The sequence below is a fragment of the Hylobates moloch genome, unplaced genomic scaffold, assembly GCF_009828535.3.
Source record: "Hylobates moloch isolate HMO894 unplaced genomic scaffold, HMol_V3 SCAFFOLD_8, whole genome shotgun sequence".
NCBI classification, from domain to species: domain Eukaryota; kingdom Metazoa; phylum Chordata; class Mammalia; order Primates; family Hylobatidae; genus Hylobates; species Hylobates moloch.
Window position 1 is genome coordinate 51,887,380 of NW_026652283.1, and position 20,622 is coordinate 51,908,001.

The window sequence follows — 20,622 nt, forward strand, 5'->3', positions numbered from 1 at the left end:
GGCTACCAATAACGTCAAAGAATGTTTATAGGAATTGCTGCCTGATATAGGAAGATGGAAAGAAACAAAGCAAACAGTTGGAAAGGAAGGCAAGGAAAGAACTGCAAAAGAGAAGGCAAGACAAAGAAGCATAGAAAAGTTCTCCTCAGGCCAGGCACGGTGGCTCACGCCTATAATCCCAGCACTTTGGGAGGCTGAGGCGGGCAGATCACCTGAGGTCAGGAGTTTGAGACCAGCCTGGCCAACACAGTGAAACCCCATCTCTACTAAAAATACAAAAATTAGACGGGCGTGGTGGCACACGCCTGTAATCTCAGCTACTCGGGAGGCTGAGGCAGGAGAATCACTTGAACCTGGAGGGTGGAGGCTGCAGTAAGCTGAGATTGCGCCACTGCACTCCAGCCTGGGCGACAGAGTGAGACTCTGTCTCAAAAAAAAAAAAAAAAAAAGAAAAAGAAAAGTTCTCCTCAAACTATTCTTAGAACAAAAGTGTGCCTACCTGCCCATTTGAATGTGTAAAGTGTGGCCGTATCTCTAAAAATGAGTATATCTTGGACATAAAAAGAGGAGCAAAGAAGATACACTATTTTTGTTTGCTTTGTCACCAAACATTTCGTCACCAAGACAGCTGTAGGCAAAGGGTAGCCCAAGTGGGAAAAAAGAGTGGGTGGAAGCATAAAGAAATCAGGCCTTTAGGGATATAACAGCAACTCTGATCTTGAAGAGGATGTTGGGAAGTTCAGGGTTATAGGAAATCCTGTAATTCTGGCTATAAAAGATGGCCTTTTCATTGATACATATCTGCTGAATCCTCAGCCTAGGGCCCAGCCTCATCGTAGGTACTGTTTCAGGGTTTCCCTTCTTTCTCTCCTTTTCCTGTTATTTTTCTTTTTCATTTTTTTTTTTTTTTTGGAGATAGAGTCTCACCTGTGTCACCCAGGCTGGAGTGCAGTGGCATGATCTTGGCTCACTGCAACCTCTGCCTCCCAGATTCAAGTAATTCTCGTGCCTCAGCCTCCCAAGTATCTGGGAATACAGGTGTGTGCCACCACACCTGGCTAATTCTTTCTTTGTATTTTTAGTAGAGACGGGGTTTCACCATGTTGGCCAGACTGGTCTCAAACTTCTGACCTCAAATGATCTGCCGGCCTAAGCCTCCCAAAGTGCTGGGATTATAGGCCACTTGACCGGCTCCTGTTATTTCTGATGCTGAGGTAGCTGTGGTACAGCCTGAGTGGGGTGAAGATGCTCTCCCTGACTGCTGACAAGGGAAAAAGAGTTGGGCTCATTTCACTTGTGGGACTGAAAATTTGCTTCATGCCTTTTCTCTGTCCTGTCCCACAGCCTTTATAAGTCACAACATGTGTGCAATAGCCTCAGTTAGGTCAAATTTGACTGGAATATTGTGAAGCATATATTGTGAACAAAATTAATTTAAAAAAGGACACTTCTATATGAAGAATATATAGTACCTTACTAAAGAGTTTTTCTACACTTTCCTCATAAAGGACCTATTTAGCACTAGTCTAAACACTGCAGAAAGACAAATCTTAGATGAATGACAAATAACTTTCTCAGATACTGATCATGGTTGACATGAGGCAGAGACCTGTTCAGAAAGCAGAAGGACTCAATGAGTTGAAATTGTTCAGATCACGCGTGAGATACCTGCTGGGGGGAGTTCCAGAAACACTTTTAGAGAAACCATGCAGGTGACTTTCTTCCTCTTGGTGCACACAGGGGCTATGAGCCAGCAGAACTGGACTTTAGGTGCACACATGACCTCATTAGTACCGCCTTTTTCCAAAGAATAAAGGTAATGAATGCTTTGGAAAAATATATAAAAGTATAATTTAAAAATCATCCCTAAATCTCACTATCAGAAATAACCCTTATGAATATTTCAGCATACTTCTTTAACAGCCTTTATTCCTGGTATTTTTTTCTTACATATTTGAGATCATGCTATGCTGATATGGTTTTTTGTGAAGGTGTACATGATAAAGCTACATTTTAGGTATATCACTTTTTATCCCTTACCCTGATTTAATCACAGTACTCATCAGTATTTGACATATATTTGTTCATTGCCTATCTTTCTTATACAAACTCTATGAAGACAGGAACTTTGTTTTGTTCACAGCTATATCCTCAAGGCCTAGCACAAGGTCTGGAAAATAGGAGATGCTCATATTTGTTGAAAATATGTTGCTGGGCACGGTGGCTCAAGCCTGTAATCCCAGCACTTTGGGAGGCCGAGGCAGGCGGATCACGAGGTCAGGAGATCGAGGCCATCCTGGCTAACATGGTGAAACCCCATCTCTACCAAAAAATACAAAAAATTAGCCGGGCGTGGTGGTGGGCGCCTGTAGTCCCAGCTACTCGTGAGGCTGAGGCAGGAGAATGGTGTGAACCCGGGAGGCGGAGCTTGCAGTGAGCCGAGATCGCGCCACCGCACTCCAGCCTGGGCGACAGAGCGAGACTCCGTCTCAAAAAAAAAAATAAAAAGAAAATATGCAAAGAAAAAAGGGACAGAAACTGTCTATTAAGAATCCTCCAGACAAATATCATAATATTTCTTAGCACAACCAGCTGAATAACAAGGAATAAGGGAAACCAATCTTAAGGCTCACAAATAATTCCCTGAAAAACAGCTATCTACCAGAAATCTTGACATGTGCCGCATAACAATGTTTGGTCAACTTTGGGCTACATATATGATGGTGGCCCAATAAGATTATAATTGGGCTAAAAAATTCCTATCACCTAATGACTTCATAGCCATCATAATACCCATAGTCCAATGCATTACTCATGTGTCTGTGGTGATGTTGGTGTAAACAAACCTACTGTGTTGCCAGTCATATCAAAGTATAGCACACACAATTATGTGGAGTACACAATGCAGGTTGAGTATCCCTTATCTGAAATGCTTGGGAGAAGGAGTGTTTTGGATTTCAGATTTTTGCAGATTTTGGAATATTTGCACTGTATATGCTTATAAGTTGAGTACCCCAAATCCAAAAATCCTGAAACCCAAAATGCTCCAATAAGCATTTCCTTGGAGCATCATATCAGTGCTCAAAAAGGTTTAGATTTTCAAATTTTAGATTTTTCAGACCTTGGATGCTCAACCCATATTTGATAATGATAATAAACAACTATGTTACTAGTTTTCATATTTACTATACTATAGTTTTTAATCGTTATTTTATTATTTTGTTTATTAGGCTGTTTTTTTTTTTTTAAAGACAGAGTCTCACTCTGTAGCCCAGGCTGGAGTGCAGCAGCATAATCTCGGCTCACTGAAACCTCCGCCTCCTGGGTTCAAGCGATTCTCCTGCCTCAGCCTCCTGAGTAGCTAAGATTATAGGCACTTGCCACCATGCCTGGCTAATGTTTGCACTTTTAGTAGAGACAGGGTTTCGCCATGTTGGCCAGGCTGGTCTTGAACTCCTGACCTCAGGTGATCCACCCACCTCAGCCTCCCAAAGTGCTGGGATTACAGGCATGAGCCACCATGCCCGCCCTATTTTGTTTTTTGTTTGTTTGTTTTTTGAGACGGATCTCGCTCTGTCACCCAGGCTGGAGTGCAGCGGCGCGATCTCGGCTCACTGCAAGCTCCGTCTCCCGGGTTCACGCCATTCTCCTGCCTCAGCCTCTCCGCGTAGCTGGGACTACAGGCGCCTGCCACCACGCCCGGCTAATTTTTTGTATTTTTAGTAGAGACGGGGTTTCACCGTGGTCTCGATCTCCTGACCTCGTGATCCGCCCACCTCGGCCTCCCAAAGTGCTGGGATTACAAGCGTGAGCCACCGCGTCCGGCCCTATTTTGTTTTTTTTTTTGAGATAGAATCTTGCTCTGTTGCCCAGGCTGGAGTGCAGTGGTGCGATCTCGTCTCACTGCAACCTCCGCCTCCCGGGTTCAAGCGATCCTTGTGCCTCAGCCTCCAAGTAGCTGGCATCACAGGTGTGTGCCAGCACACCCAGCTAAATTTTTTTGTATTTTTTAGTAGAAATTGAGTTTCACCATGTTGACCAGGCTGGTCTCAAACTCCTGACCTCAGGTGATCCACCCACCGTGGCCTCTCAAAGTGCTGGGATTACAGGTGTGAGCCACTGTGCCCGGCCAATCGTTATTTTAGAGTGTATGCCTTCTACTTATACAAAAAATAAGTTAATTGCAAAACAGCCTCAGGCAGGTCCTTCAGGAGATATACCAGAAGAAGGCATTGTTATCATAAGAGATGACAGCTTCACGTGTTTGATTGCCCCCAAAGACTTTCTAGTGGGACAAGATGTGGAGATAGAAGACGGTGATATTGATGGTCCTGACCCCGTGAAGGCCTAGGCTCATGTGTGTTTGTGTATTAATTTTTTTTTCCTTCTTTTTTTCTCTTTTGCATCTTACTTTTAAGAAAAAAGTTTAAAAGGTAAAAAAAACAAAGAAAAAAAGAAAAAATTTAAAAGTAGGTAAAGTTTAGATATACAGAAAGAAAATATTTTTGTACAGCTGTATAGTGTTTTAAACTAAGGGTTTATTACAAGAGTCAAAAGTTCAAAAAATTTTTAAAGTTTTACAAAGTTGAAAAGTTACAGTAAGATAAGGTTATTATCGAAGAAAAATGTTTTTTATAAATTTAGTGTAGTGTAAGTGTACAGTGTCTATAAAGTTTACAACAGTGTACAGTGATGTCTTAGGCCTTCACGTTCACTGATTACTTGACTCACTGACTCACCCAGAGCAACTTCCAGCCCCACAAGCTCCGTTCATGGTTAAGTGTCCTATACAGGTGTACCATTTCTATTTTCTATACTGAATTTTTACTCTATGTTTAGATATGTTCAGATAAATACTTACCATTGTGTTACAACTGCCTACAGTATTCAGTATAGTATTCAAGGGTGTACAAGTTTGTAGCCTAGGAGCAACAGGCTATATGACAAATAGCCTAGGTGTGTAGTAAGCTACACCATCTAGGTTGTGTCAGTATACTTTCTGATGTTCCCCTAACCACACATTTCTCACATTTTCCCATCAATAAGCAGTGCATGACTATACATAAATTCATACCTGCCCATGAACACACATTTTTTTCATTAAAAAATTAAGTAGTCTTCACAGAAGTTGCTGCTACTGCTGGAGTTTGTGGGTTGCAGGGAGCTAGGCCTAGTGGGCGGTGTGTGTCAAGATGTCAGAGCTGGCAGTGAGGAAGGCAGTGGTCCACCTTCCGGTGCTGCTCAGTGTGGTGGATCATTTCAACCGAATCAGCAAGGTTGGAAACCAAAAGTGCATTGTTGGTGTGCTTTTGGGGTCATGGCAGACAAAAGTACTTGATGTATCCAACAGTTCTAGAGTCCCTTTTGATGAAGATGACAAAAATCATTGTCTGGTTTTTAGACCATGATTATTTGGAAAATATGTATGGAATGTTTAAGAAAATTAATGCCAAAGAATAGTTGGGTGGTACCACACAGGCCCTAAACTACACAAGAATAACATTGCCATCAATGAACTCAAGACAAGACACTAACCTAACTCAGTATTGGTATTACTGACTGAAACTAAAGGATCTGAGGCTGCCCACAGAAGCATATATTTCACTGAGAGAAGTCCATGATGATGGCACTCCAACCTCAAAAACATTTGAGCATGCGGCTAATGAAACTGGAGCAGAGGAAGCTGAGGCAGCTGGAGCTGAACACTTGTTACAAGACATCAAAGATGCTACAGTGGACAGTCTTTCCCAGCTGATCACAAAGAGGTCCATGGTTTGAGGAGACTGAACTCCAAGCTTCTGGATATCAGGAGCTACCTGGAAAAAACAGCCACAGGCAAGCTGCCAATCAACCACCAGATCATTAGCTGCAGGAAGTCTTCAATTTGCTGCCACACATTAGCCTGCAGCAGTCTGTCAAGGCCTTGTACCTGAAGACCAACAACCAAATGGCGGCGGGGTACTTTGCCTCCCTGACGCATTCCATAGTTGCCCTGCACAACTTCATCAACAACAAGATTGCCAATCAGGATGTAGAGAAGTAAGAAGGGCAGGAAACAGAAGGGAGCAAAAAGGAGAGAAAAGATGACAAAGAGTAAGATATAGATAAGGAAAAGAGTGATGTGAAGAAAGAAAAGAAAAAGGAGAAAAAGTTAAAGATGTAGCTTTTTAAATTTGTAAATTAAAATCTTATAAACTAAAATCAGTATGTCACTAGGAGGTTCTTTTTAAAAAGCTGTCCTGATTAGAGCTCTATGCTTCGGGTCGCTGTTGAATGGATAGAGGGACTGATCTCAAACCTAAACTGCAGCATTAGCTGCTATGAGTTGAGGATAAGATAGCTCAGGCTTCAGATTGTATGAGAAAAATGAAGAGATTTCAACATAACATTTTTGGTACTCCTCATTCTTTTATCTATAAAACCAGGAATTGACTTATCCCCATCTTCAGACTCATGGGGTCTATTTCTGGTCTCATGGGGGCTGCTAAATGGAATGCACGAATTTATGTTCTCGGCCTCATAACACCTTGAGTTCTGACCCTTCTGAACTCTGCTGAGAATAGTGCATCATGTTTTGGACTTGTAGTTCTGGCATTCTCAGGATTTGGGATCCAGTTCCATATATTGTTTACCGTGAAAGACACAATTAAATGGCTTGAGGTCAGGAGTTCGAGACCAGCCTGGCCAACAGTGTGAAACCGTGTCTCTACTAAAAATACAAAAATTAGCCAGGCGTGGTGGTGCACGCCTGTAATCTCAGCTACTCGGGAGGCTGAGGCAGGAGAATCACTTGAACCCAGGAGATGGAGGTCGCAGTCAGCCAAGATTGCACCACTGCACTCCAGCCTGGGTGAACAGAGCAAGACTCCGTCTCCAAAAAAAAAAAAAAAATTAAGTGAACTTGAAGGACAGTCACAGCTTGTGGTTTTTGGAAATGATGAAAATTAAGAGAAGAAATATGAAAGAAAGTGGAGGCTAAGTAAATACATGAACATATATACGTTTAGCCTGAGTCATTGCCTGTAAAAAGGAAAACCTACTGGGTATTTTACTCCTGCTGGAGTCAAAGATGCTCTAGGGAGATCATGAGCTCCCTTCTATATCCTCAGGATGTTATAAAGATTTAATTAACAGTTGGGAAGTTCTGAATTTTCTGTCAGGAGTTAGTAAAATATTCCACACAAAAAAATTTCTGGCACTTAAACTAATCTCACAATAAAATGGAAAAATAATTTTTATTAAGTACATGTAGAAAGTAAGTATCCTGCCGGGTACGGTTGCTCACGCCTGTAATCCCAGCACGTTGGGAGGCTAAGGCGGGTGGATCACCTGAGGTCAGGAGTTCGAGACCAGCCTGGCCAAAGTCTTTACTAAAAATACAAAAATTAGCCGGGTGTGGTGGCGGGTGCCTGTAATCTCAGCTACTCAGGAGGGTGAGGCAGGAGAATCGCTTGAACCCGGGAGGCGGAGGTTGCAGTGAGCTGAGATTGCGCCATCGCACTCCAGCCCAGGCGACAAGAGCAAAACTCTGTCTCCAAAACAAAACAATACAAAAAACAGTAAAGTATTCTAAATTTGCTTTCCTTAGTTTTCTTTCACAGTCTGCAATGTGTCTATTCACCAGAAGCAAATGCTAACAAGATCCCAATGTGAGGCAAAATATTTAACATACCTTTTTTGAGATGGAGTCTCACTCTGTTGCCCAGGCTGGAGTGCAGTGGCACGATCTCGGCTCACTGCAACCTCCATCTCCCAGGTTCAAGAGATTCTCCTGCCTCGGCCTCCCAAGTAGCTGGAATTACAGGTGCATGCCACCACGCCCAGCTAATTTTTGAATTTTTAGTAGAGATGGGGTTTCACCATGTTGGCCAGGCTGGTCTCAAACTCCTGCCTGCCTCAGCCTCCCAAAGTGCTGGAATTACAGGTGTAAGCCACCTCGCCCAGCCATAAAATATCTAATATACTTCTATCCCTATCATAACAAGTATATTTTAGAGGTTGGAGTAGAGTTATATATCATATAACATTTAAGAACAAAAATTTACTGGTATGTTTTTATTTATTTTGAAAGCTTAACAATTCCCCTGTTCTGTAGGATCAGTCTTTTTGCCTGGTGGAATTCTACCTAGTGGAAGAAAATAATAAGGTCATAAGGGTACCAGTAAGGTGGGTAAATGTCTTGTGTTTGTGACTTGAGTATGTAACATCACCTCTCGGAATCTCAGTAGTTTCCAGAAGTTGGGATTTTATGAACAAGTAAACTACTTAAATAAATACATTAAAAACCTACATACGTTATCTCTTTTTCCCCATATAAAGTTTAAAAGATATTTAGGAACCACTGACCTGAATGACCTATATAATAATAACTAATTCTCCTTCTCCATATTCTCATAATTAAAAGTTTTCATGTCAAGTGGAATTACATTTAAGAAGACAATGTAGGAAAAGATTTATGTTGTTGTAACTAAAAACAAAACAAAACAAACAAACCAACATAAATACATAAACAGGGCGAGAACAGGTTTGCCAACTTAACCATAGGAACTGAAAAAAAGTCCATTCTTCATTTCACAAACAAAAGGATTTTAAAAAGAAGGAAAACAAACTTAGCAAGTACTAATACAGAAGTTGCAGCAAGTTATCCAGAAGTCTAGCTTAGATAATTGAACTATAAAGGTGGCTACACTAAACAACAGATTTTCAATGTAGACAAAACAGTCTTCTACTGGAAGAAAATGCCATCTACAACTGTCATAGCTAAAGAGAAGTCAATGTCTGGCTTCGAAGCATCAAAGGACAGGTTGAGTCTCCTATGGGGCTAATGCAGCTGTGGCGACTTTTAAGTTGAAGCCAATGCTCATTGACCATTCTGAAAATCCTAAGGCCCTTATGAATTAAGATAAATTGACAGTAGAAATAAAATAACAAAGCCTGGATGACAGCATAGCTGTTTACGGCATGTTTTACTGAATATTTTAAGCCCATTGTTGGGACCCCACTGCTCAGATAAGATATTTCTTTCAAAATACTCCTGCTAGGCTGGGCACGGTGGCTCAAGTCTGTAATCCCAGCACTTTTGGAGGCCAAGGTGGGCAGATCACTTGAGGTCAGGAGTTCGAGACCAGCCTGGCCAACATGGTGAAACCCTGTCTCTACTAAAAATACAAAAATTAGCTGTGTGTGGTGGCATGTGCCTGTAGTCCCAGCTACTTGGGAGGCTGAGGCAGGAGAATTGCTGGAACCTGGGAGGCAGAGGTTGTGGTGAGCTGAGATTGCACCACTGTGCTCCAGTCTGGGCAACAGAGGGAGACTGTTTCAAAAGAAACAAACAAACAAAAAAACCCAAAAATCTGCTCACTGACAATGCAACTAAGTCACCCAGAGCTCTGAGGAAGATGTATAAGGAGATGAATGTTGTTTTCATGCCTGCTAACACAACATCCATTCTTGCAGCCAGGCAGTAATTCTTGCAAATCAAGGAGTAATTTTGACTTTCTAGTTTTATTATTTAAGAAATACACTTTATAAGGCTATAGCTGCCATAGACAGCCATTCCTCTGATGGATTTGGGCAAAGTACACTGAAAACCTCCTGGAAAGGATTCACCATTCTAGATGCTATTAAGAACAGTGTGACTCAGGCCTGGTGTGGTGGCTCACGCTTGTAATCCCAGCACTCTGGGAGGCTGAGGCGGGGTGGATCGCCTGAGGTCAGCAGTTCAAGACCAGCCTGGCCAACATAGTGAAACCCTGTCTCTACTAAAAATACAAAAAATTAGCTGAGCGTGGTGGCGGGCGCCTGTAATCCCAGCTACTTGGGAGGCTGAGGCAGGAAAATCATTTGAACCCGAGAGGCGGAAGTTGCAATGAGCCGAGATAGCTCCATTGCACTCCAGCCTGGGAAACAAAGAGTGAAACTCTGTCTCAAACAAAACAAAACAAAAACAGTGTGACTCATGGAAGGAGGTGAAAATAGCAATAGTAAGAGGACTTTGAAAGAAGTTACATCCAACCGTCATGGATTACTGATGGATTCAAGACTTCAGTGGAGGAAGTAACTGCAGATGTGGTACAAATTAGCAAGGGAACTTCAATTATAAGTAGAGCCTGAAGATGCGACTCAATTGCTGCAATCTCATGGTAAAACTGGAACCAAAGAGGAGTTGCTTCTACAGATAAGCAAAGAAAGTGATTTCTTGAGATAGAATGTACTCCTGGTGAAGATGCTGTGAACATTGCTGAAATGAGAACAATGGATTTAGAATATTACATAAATTTAGTTCATGAAGCAGTGGCAGGATCTGAAAGGACTGATACCAATTTTCAAAGAGTACCTTGTGTGGGTAAAAGGCTATCGAACAGTATCACATGCTAAAAGAAATTGTACAGGAAAGAAAGAGTCAATTGATGTGGCAAACTTCAGTATTATTTTAAGAAATTGTCACAGGCACCCCAACCTTCAGCAGCTAACACCTTGATCAGTCGGCAGCCACCACTATCGAGGCAAGATCCTCCACCACCAAGAAGATTACAATTTGTTGAAGGCTCAAATAATCATTAGCATTTTTTTTTTTTTTTTTTTTTTTTTAGCAATGAAGCATTTTCTAATTAAGACGTGCATTTTTTAGACATGTTACTGCACGCTTAATAGACCAGAGTATAGTGAAAACATAACTTTTATATGTGACTTCTTTTATTGCAATATTTGCTTTATTGTGGTGGTATGGAAAAGAACCCATGCTGGGCCAGGTGCAGCGGCTCACGCCTGTAATCCTAGCACTTTAGGAGACTGAGGTGGGAGGACTGCTTGAGCCCAGGAGTTCGAGACCAGCCTGGCTTCCTAAAACAAAACAAAACCATAATGTCTCCAAGGTGTATGGCTGTACTTGATTTTGGTTTCTCCATCTAAAAAAATCTAATTCATCCAAGGAAGAAGTTATAAGATACACATTTTAAAACAAGAATGTTACATTCTCAGAGTAGCTGACGGCACTTTAAAGCACCAGTGCACTCCAATTTGTTAAAATTTGGATAATAATATATACGAATACATATACTTAATGAGATGTAGTTCTTAAAAGTTCAAAGACACTTTAAAAATACGTAACTAAAATTTGCCAACTTCCTGAAGACCTCTCTGGAAGCTAATTTTGTGGAAGGTAATATGAAATTCTGGCCCACAGGATGTCTAAGGTTTCTTCCAGCTCTTAAGTTTGAGGGGAAAAAAAAGGAACAATGGAGACACCCCCACACTAATCTTTATACCGGAAAGAAAGAGGCAGAGAGCTTATTTGAAGAAATAATGGCCAAAACTCCCCAACTTTGAGGGAAGACACGGATATATAAAAAGGTCAATAAACTCCACGTAGGATAAACTCAAAGAGTCCTATACAGAGTTACATTATAATCAAACTGCTGAAAGACAGAAACAAAGAGAGCACTGTGAAAGCAGTGAGAGAAAACTGACTCATCATGCACAAGGGATCCTCAATAATTTTTTTTTTTTTTTTGATGGAGTCTCGTTCTGTCACTCTGGATGGAGTGCAATGGCGCCATCTCGGCTTACTGCAATCTCTGCCTCCCGGGTTCAAGTGATTGGCTTACTCCCGCCTCAGCCCCTGGAGTAGCTAGGACTACAGGTGCAAGCCACCACGCCTGGATAATTTTTGTATTTTTAGTAGAGATGGAGTTTCATCATGTTGGCCAGGCTAGTCTCGAACTCCTGACCTCAAGTGATCCTGCCGCCTCGGTCTCCCACAGTGTTGGGATTACAGGTATGAGCCACAGTGCCTGGCCAGGATCCTCAATAAAATTATCAGTGAATTTCTCAGCAGAAACCTTGAAGGGAGTAGGGGAATATATTGAAGGGCTCAGAAGAAAACCCTGTCAACTGAGAATTCTGTATCTAGTAAACTGTCCTTCACAAACAAGAGAGAAATTAAGATATTCCCAGATAAGCAAAAACTAAATGGTTCATTACCACTAGACCTACCCTATAAGAAATGCTAAAGGGGCTGGGAGCAGTGACTCATGCCTATAATCCCAGCACTTTCGGAGGCCAAGGTGGGTGGATCACGTAAGGTCAGGAGTTTGAGACCAGCCTGGCCAACATGGTGAAACCCCATCTCTACTAAAAATACAAAAATTAGTGAGGCATGGCTGGGCGTGGTGGCTCATGCCTGTAATCCCAGCACTTTGGGAGGCCAAGGTGGACGGATCACTTGAGGTCAGGAGTTCGAGACCAGCCTGGCAAACATGGTGAGACTCCATCTCTGCTAAAGATACAAAAATTAGTGGGGCATGGTGGTGCGTGCCTGTAGTCCCAGCTACTTGGAAGGCTGAGGCAGAAGAACAACCTGAAGCGGTAGGGGGAGGATGCAGTGAGCCAAGATCTTGCCACTGCATTCCAGCCTGGAGTGAGACTGTTTCCAGAAAAAAAAAAAAAAATTAGTCGGGCATGCTGGTAGACGCCTGTAATCCCAGCTACTAGCGAGGCTGAGGCAGGAGAATCGCCTGAACCCAGGAGGCAGACGTTGCAGTGAGTTGAGATTGCGTCACTGCACTCCAGCCTGGGCAACAAGAACAAAACTCTGCCTCAAAAAAAAAAAAGGAAAAAAAAGAAATGCTAAAGGGAGTCATTCAGGTTGAAATGAAAGGATGTTAGACACCAAATGAAAATAGAAAGTTCTCTCTGATAAAGGTAAATATCAACATATGGACAAATATAAAAAATAGTATTACTATAATATTGGCTCACAACTCAACTTTAGAAGTAAATTGTGACTTTCAACCACATAAAGTGGGGGGTGGAGCTGTAAAGGAGTGGTTTTGAATCCAATTGAAATTAAGTCTTATCAGTTTAAAATAGGCTGTTGTAATTGTAGGATGTTTTGTGTAATCTCCATGAAACAGAGAAAAGAGTAAAAGGAAATGAGGAGGGAATAAAAAATGTCACTACAAAAAATCAACTAAACATAAATGAAGACAGTAACAGAGGAAATAAGGGACAAAAAAACTATAGGACATACAGAAACAAATAGCGAAATGACAATAATAAGTCCTTCCCTATCAGTAATTACTTTAAATGTGAATGGATTAAACTCTCTAATGAAAAGACACAAACTGGCAGAAAAAAAATGTAAAATACAACCACATGCTGTATAAGAGAGATTCACTTTAGATCTAAGGACACATACAGTTTGAAAGGGAAAAGATGAAAAAAGATATTTCATGCAAAGAGAATATCAAGAGAGCAAAGATATCTTAATATCAGAAAAAATAGACTTTAAGTCTACAACTGTTACAAGAGACAAAGATGGACATTATACAGTAAAGAAAGGGTCAATTTACCAATATGATGTAACATTTATAAACATACATGCACCAAACATGCTTCTTAAATATATACATTAAACACTGACAGAACTGAAGGGAGAAACAGACAGCTCTACAGTAACAGCTGGAGACTTCAATATCCCACTTTCAATGTGAATAAAACAGAAGATCAATAAGGAGAGAGAGGACCTGAACAATACTTTAGATCAACTGGACCTAACAGATATATGCAGAACACTCCACCCAACAATAGCAGAATACACATTTTCTCAAGTACATATCTAATGTTCTCCAAGATAGAACACACTTTAGGCCATAGAACAACTCTTAAAGAATTTTAAGGCCGGGCGCGGTGGCTCACGCTTGTAATCCCAGCACTTTGGGAGGCCGAGGCGGGTGGATCACGAGGTCAGGAGATCGAGACCACGGTGAAACCCCGTCTCTACTAAAAATACAAAAAATTAGCCGGGCGTGGTGGCGGGCGCCTGTAGTCCCAGCTACTCAGAGAGGCTGAGGCAGGAGAATGGCGTGAACCCGGGAGGCGGAGCTTGCAGTGAGCCGAGATTGCGCCACTGCACTCTAGCCTGGGTGACAGAGCGAGACTCCGTCTCAAAAAAAAAAAAAAAAAAAAAAGAATTTTAAAAATTTGATCATAAAAATATCTCTTCCGGCCAGGTGCGGTGGCTCATGCCTGTAATCCCAACACTTTGGGAGGCCGAGGTGGGCAGGTCCCTTGAGATCAGGAGTTCGAGACCAGCCTGGCCAACATGGTGAAACTCCGTCTCTACTAAAAATACAAAAATGACATGGGCGTGGTGGTGGGCGCCTGTAGTCCCAGCTACTTGTGAGGCTGAGGCAGGAGAATTGCTTGAACCTGGGAGGCAGAGGTTGCAGTGAGCCGAGATCGTGCTATTGCACCCCAGCCTGGGTGACAGAACGAGACTGTATCTCAAAATAAAAATAATAAATAAATGTATCTCTTCCAATTAAAACAGAATAAAACTAAAAATTAATAGCAGAAGCAAAACTAGACGACCTACAAATAGGTGGAAATTAAATATCACGCTCAACAAATTGGTCAAAGAAAAATCACAAAGAAAATTAGAAAATATCTTGAAACAAATGAAAATGAAAACACAGCATTACCAAAACTAATGAGATGTAGCAGCAAAAGCTGTGCTGAGATAAACTTCTAACTATAAATACTTAAAAAAGAAGAGCTCAAATAAACAACCTAACTTTACACTGTAAAGGATCTAAAAAAAGAAAAGCAAGCTAAACTCAAAGCTAGCAGAAAGAAATGAATAATAAAAATTGGAGCAGAGACAACACAGAGTAGAAAAATAGAGAAAATGAACAGAACCAAGAGTTTGTTCTTTGAAAAGATCAACAAAATAGACATTCCTAGATGGACTAAGAAAACGAGACTCAATAACTAAAATCAGAAATGAAAGAGGGGACATTACTAGTAATTTCACAGAAATAAAAAGGATTGTTAACACAGTGCTATGTACGATTATATATCAACAAACTGAATAGTATAAATGAGAAGAACAAATTCTGAGAAACACAAGTAATGGAGACTGAATCACAAAAACACAGAAAATCTGAATTGACTCATAACTAATAAGGAGATCAAATCTGTAATCAAAAACCTTCCAACAGTGCTCACTTTAGCAGCACATATACTAAAACTAGAAAGATACAGGGAAGGTTAGCATGTCCCCTGTGCAAGGATAGCATGCAAATTCTTGTGGCATTCCATATTTTTAATTTTTTTTTTTTTGAGATGGAGTCTCGCTTTGTGGCCCAGGCTGGAGTGCAGTGGTGTAATCTTGGCTCACTGCAACCTCCACAACCCGGGTTCAAGAGATTCTCCTACCTCAGTCTCCTGAGTAGCTGGGATGACAGGCGCCCACCACCACACCTGGCTCATTTTTGTATTTTTAGTAGAAACGAGGTTTCACCATGTTGGCCAGGCTGGTTTTGAACTCCTGACCTCAAGTGATCCACCCACCTCAGCCTCCCAAAGTGCTGGGATTACAGGCCTGAGCCACCGTGCCCGGCCACCATTATTTTTAAAATTAACAAAACAAAACACCTCCCAACAAAGAAAAGTTCACGATTACATGACTTCGCGGGTGAATTCTACTAAACATTTAAAGTATAATCAAAACCAATCTCCCTCAAACTCTTCCAAAATATTGAAGAGGCAGGAACAATTCCATACTCATTCTGTGAAGCCAGTATTACTCTGATATCAAAGCCAGATGAAGGCATATAGATGAGAAAAGAAAACTATAGATCAATATCCTTTATGAATATTTTTGTAAAAATCCTCAACAGAATTCAATAGCACATTAAAAGGATTATACACCATGTCCAAGTGGGATTTACTCCTGGAATATAAGAATGGTTCAACATACAAAAATCATTCAATGTAATACACCACATTAACAGAATGAGGGGAAAAATACAACACCAATCATTTCAATGGATGTGACAAAAGTATTTGACAGAATTCAAAACCCTTTCATGATAAAAACACTCAACAAGCTAAGAATAGAAGGAAACTACCTCAACTTAATAAAGGCCATATATGAAAAGCCAACAGCAAATATCACACTCAATCTTGAGAGGCTGAAACCATTTCTCTACAATAAGGAACAAGACAAGGATGCCTGCTGTTACCATTTCTACCACTTCTATTCAATATAGCAGCAGTTCCCAACGTTTTTGGCACCAGGGACCGGTTTTGTGGAAGACAATTTTTTTAGGACTTGGGTGTGGGATGAGGGGAATGATTTCAGGATGAAACTGTTCCACCTCAGATCATCAGGCGTTAGATTCTCATAAGGAGCACACAACCTAGATCCCTCACATGTGCAGTTCACAATAAGGTTCAAGCTCCTATGAGAATCTAATGCTGCTGCTGATCTGACAGGAGGCGGAGCTCAGGCATTAGGTACTGCTCACTTGCCCATCACTCACCTCCTGCTGTGCAGCCTGGTTCCTAACAGGCCACAGACTGGTACTGGTCCATGGCCTGGGGTTTGGCGACCCCTGCAATATAGTAGTGGAAGTCCTAGCCAAAGCACTTAGGCAAGAAAAAGAAAAAAAAGGCATCCAGATTCAAAACAAAGAAATAAAATCTGTTTGCAAATAACATGATCTTATATGTAGAAAACCCTAAAGATTCCACCAAAAAACTATTAGAACTAATAGTTGAACATGGCACAGTAGCAGGATACAAAAATCAACATATGAAAATCAGTCATATTTCTATATACCAACAGTGAACAATCTGGAAAGGAAATTAAGAAAACAATTCCATTTACAACAGCATCAAAAAGAATGAAATACTTAGGAATTAACCAAGGAGGACTCGTATACTGACAATTACAATACATTCTGAAAGAAATTAAAGACACAAACAAATGGAAAGACATCCCATGTTCACAGATTAGAAGACTTAATATTGTTAAGTTGGTAATATTACCCAAAGTGATCTACAGATTCAATGCAATCCCTAACAAAAATCCCAATGACTTTTTCTTTTGGCAGAAATAGAAAAATTCATCCTAAAATTCACATGGAATCTCAAGGAACCCGAATAGACAAAGCAGTCTTTTTCTTTTTCTTTCTTTTTTCTTTTGAGACAGGGTCTGGTTCTGTCACCCAGGCTACAGTGCAGTGGCATGATCTTGGCTCACTGCAACCTCTGCCTCCTCAGCTCAAGTGATCCTCTCACCTCACCTTCCTAAGTAGCTGTACTACTTCCTAAGTAGTACAGGTGCCTGCTACTATGCCTGGCTAATTTTTGCATTTTTTTGTAGAGACAGAGTCTCACTATGTTGCCCAGGCTGGTCTTGAACTCCTGAGTTCAGGCGATCCACCCACCTTGACCTCCCAAAGTGCTGGGATTACATGCATGAGCCACTGTGCCCGGCCCAAAGCAGTCTTAAAAAGGAACAACAAAGTTGGTAGTCAAACTTTCTGATTTCAAATCTTATTTCAAAGCTATAGTCATTAAAACAGTGAGGAGGAACTGCATAAATACAAACCATATAGATCAATGGAACAGAATACAGAGTCCAGAAATAAACCCTCACATATATGGTCAAATGATTTTCAACAAACGTGCCAAGAACAAACAATGGAAAAAGGACGGTCTTTACAAGAAAAGATGATGGGAAAACTGAATATCCATATGCAAATGAATGAAGTTAGACTCTTACCTCACACCATATACAAAAATTAACTCAAAATGGATTAAATACCTAAATGTAAGAGCTAAAACTATAAAACTCATAGGGGAAATGCTTCCTGATATTGGATTTAGCAATGCTTTCTTGGTTATAACACTAAAAGCAAAGGCAACAACAACACAATATAGATAAAATGAGCTACATCAAAATTAAAAACTTTTGTTCACCAATAGACAGTATTAACAGAATGAAAAGGTAACCCACAAGATGGGAGAAAATATTTGCAAATCATTTATCTGATAAGGGGTTAATATCTAGGATATATAAAAAAATTCAACAAAGGCCGGGCGCGGTGGCTCACGCTTGTAATCCCAGCACTTTGGGAGGCCGAGGCGGGCGGATCACGAGGTCAGGAGATCAAGACCACGGTGAAACCCTGTCTCTACTAAAAATACAAAAAAAAAAATTAGCCGGGCGTGGTGGCGGGTGCCTGTAGTCCCAGCTACTTGGAGAGGCTGAGGCAGGAGAACAGTGTGAACCCGGGAGGCAGAGCTTGCAGTGAGCCGAGACTGCACCACTGCACTCCAGGCTGGGCGACAGAGGGAGACTCTGTCTCGAAAAAAAAAAAAAAATCAACAATAAACAACTTGATTTAGAAATGGGCAGAGGACTTGAATAGATATTTCTCCACAGAAGATATACAAATGGCCAATAAGCATATAAAAAAATGTACAACATACTAATCATTAGGGAAATACAAATCAAAGCAATAAGATACCACTTCACACCCATTAGGATGCCTATTATAATAAAACAGAAAGTAGTAAGGGTTGGCAAAGACGTGGAAACATTGGAACTACTGTGAACTGTTGGTTGGTGTATAAAATGGTATGGCTGCTGCGGAGAATAGTATGATCGTTTCTCAAAAAACTAAAAACAGCATTACCATATGATCCAGCAATTCTACTTTTAGAATTATACCCAAAAGAATTGAAAGCAGGGACTCAAACAGGTATCTGTACCCTCACATTCACAGTAGCATTATGCACATAGACAAAATGTGAAGGCAACTAAGTGTCCATTAATGAATGAACAAATAAACAAAATGCAGTATATACACACAATAGAATATGATTAAGCCTGAAAAAGGTAAAAAATTCAGATACATTCTACAATGTGGATGAACCTTGAGGACATTATGGTAAATGAAATAAGTCAATCACCAAAATACAAATACTTTATGATTCCACTTATATGTAATATGCAGAGTAGTAATGATGGTTGTTAGGGATTGGTGAGAGGGAGGATAGGGAGTTATTATTTAATGGATACAGAATTTCAGTTCTGGAATATGAAAAAAGTTCTTGAGATGGATGGTGGTGATGATTGCACAACAACGTGAATGTACTTAATGCTCTTGAACTGTACATTTAAAAAAGGTTAAAATACCAAACTTTATGTTATGTATATTTTACCACAATTAAAAAAACTACTTATCATAACAAAATAAATATCTACCCACTAGACTCCCATTACATGTTCTCTGAGAATAGCAGCTGGCTCATTTTTTCATTCAATAACATATGCCCAGGCGTATTTTCAGGTTCTTGGGTTATATCAGTGAAAACCAAGATCTCAATTCCTCTGGAGCTTAATTTCTAACAGGATGAAAAGGAAACAGATAAAAGTAATTTATACAATAAGATGGAAAGTAGTAAGTTATAATGAAAGAAGAAAAGTAGAGAATAGTAATGTGGGAGCACTGAGCTGGGTAGTGGTACTTGTAAATGTTAGAGTGGCCAGAATAAGCTTCACTGAGAAGGTGATATCTGAATTAAGATTTGTCAGAGGTAATAGAGATTATCATGTGAACATATGGAGAAGGATCATCCTAGGAAGAGGGAACGGCTAGTGCAAAGGGCCAAAGAACATGGGTCTGTTGTTTGAGCAGCAGCAAGAAGACCAGTGTGGCTGGAGCAGAGTGAGTAATGGGAATAATGATGAGATATTGTTAAAAAAGTGCAGGCCACTGTAAGGCTTTTACTGGATATAATTTGAAGGTAGAGTCAATAAGATTTCCTGACAGATTAGAGACAGAGGAAGAGCAAAAGAAGAACCAAGGATGATTCTAAGATTTTAGGCCTGGACACCATTAAAGATGAACCATGAAGATGTGGAAAGTGCCAAGAAAAGCAGGTTTAGGAAGGAAAAATAGCTGCTTTGTGTTAGACTTATGCATTAGATATATCTATCAGACATTCAAGTGGAGATGCCAAATAAATAGCTGGAAAAATGAGCCTGGGGTTCAGGAAAGAGATGTGACTAGAGATATAGATCAGTGTATCGACAGTATTTGAAGCCACAGATGAGTTCCCCCAAGGGAGTACAGATAAAAAAGAAAAGAGGTCCAAGGACTAAGACTTGGAACAACACAATATTAAGAGGTTGAGGAAAAAGAGGAAATATCAACAAAGGAGATTAAGAAAGAATGACCAAAGCGGCAGGTGGAAAACCAGAGGCCTCATTTGAATTGGATACATCTAATACTGCTACTTTAACCTTCTGAAAATTGTTTCATCTCTCCACGCCTGGATTTTCCTTGTCTGTACAATAAACATAATACAAATAATCTAATGTAGTTGTTGTGAGAATTAAATGGGACCAAGTAGAGAAAAATGATTAGCATGTTGACTGCTGGAACTCTGCAAGTGTTCAATAAATAGTAGCCATTATTATTATAATTAATGATAAATCTTAGCCCCCTCCTAGGCTATTATCATCATTTATTCTACCACTTTACAGGAAATGAATTAGGAACTGGAATTTAAGCAGAAGATCAACAGAGGTATTAGAAATCTTTAATGTAACACTGTAACCTACCACTTCAGCCTTGACTATTCCTCTATCTTGCAAAAAAAGAGAAATAGCTCTTGCAAAAATGTGTTAGTTTTTCCTTGAATATGCTCTATATGTTCTGCCTCCATTCCTTGTTCACATTGTTCTTTTTGCTCCACATAATCTCTTTCCATATTTACCTGCTAAAATACTAGCCCACGCTTTCAAGGCATACCACAAAA

General features: G+C 40.5%; 1 protein-coding gene, 1 non-coding gene and 1 pseudogene across 5 annotated transcripts in view; 2 read left to right on the plus strand and 1 right to left on the minus strand.

Annotated features, from left to right (window-relative positions):
• Positions 1-20,622, minus strand: part of EPS15 (epidermal growth factor receptor pathway substrate 15) — a 165,530-nt gene that overhangs the window by 12,472 nt on the left and 132,436 nt on the right. The gene's annotated exons all lie outside the window — the stretch shown is intronic.
• LOC131383954 (26S proteasome non-ATPase regulatory subunit 7-like) lies at positions 4,897-6,225 on the plus strand (annotated as a pseudogene).
• LOC116473938 (U6 spliceosomal RNA) lies at positions 15,002-15,108 on the plus strand. Its single transcript, XR_004249499.1, has one exon. It is a non-coding gene; the product is annotated as a U6 spliceosomal RNA (small nuclear RNA).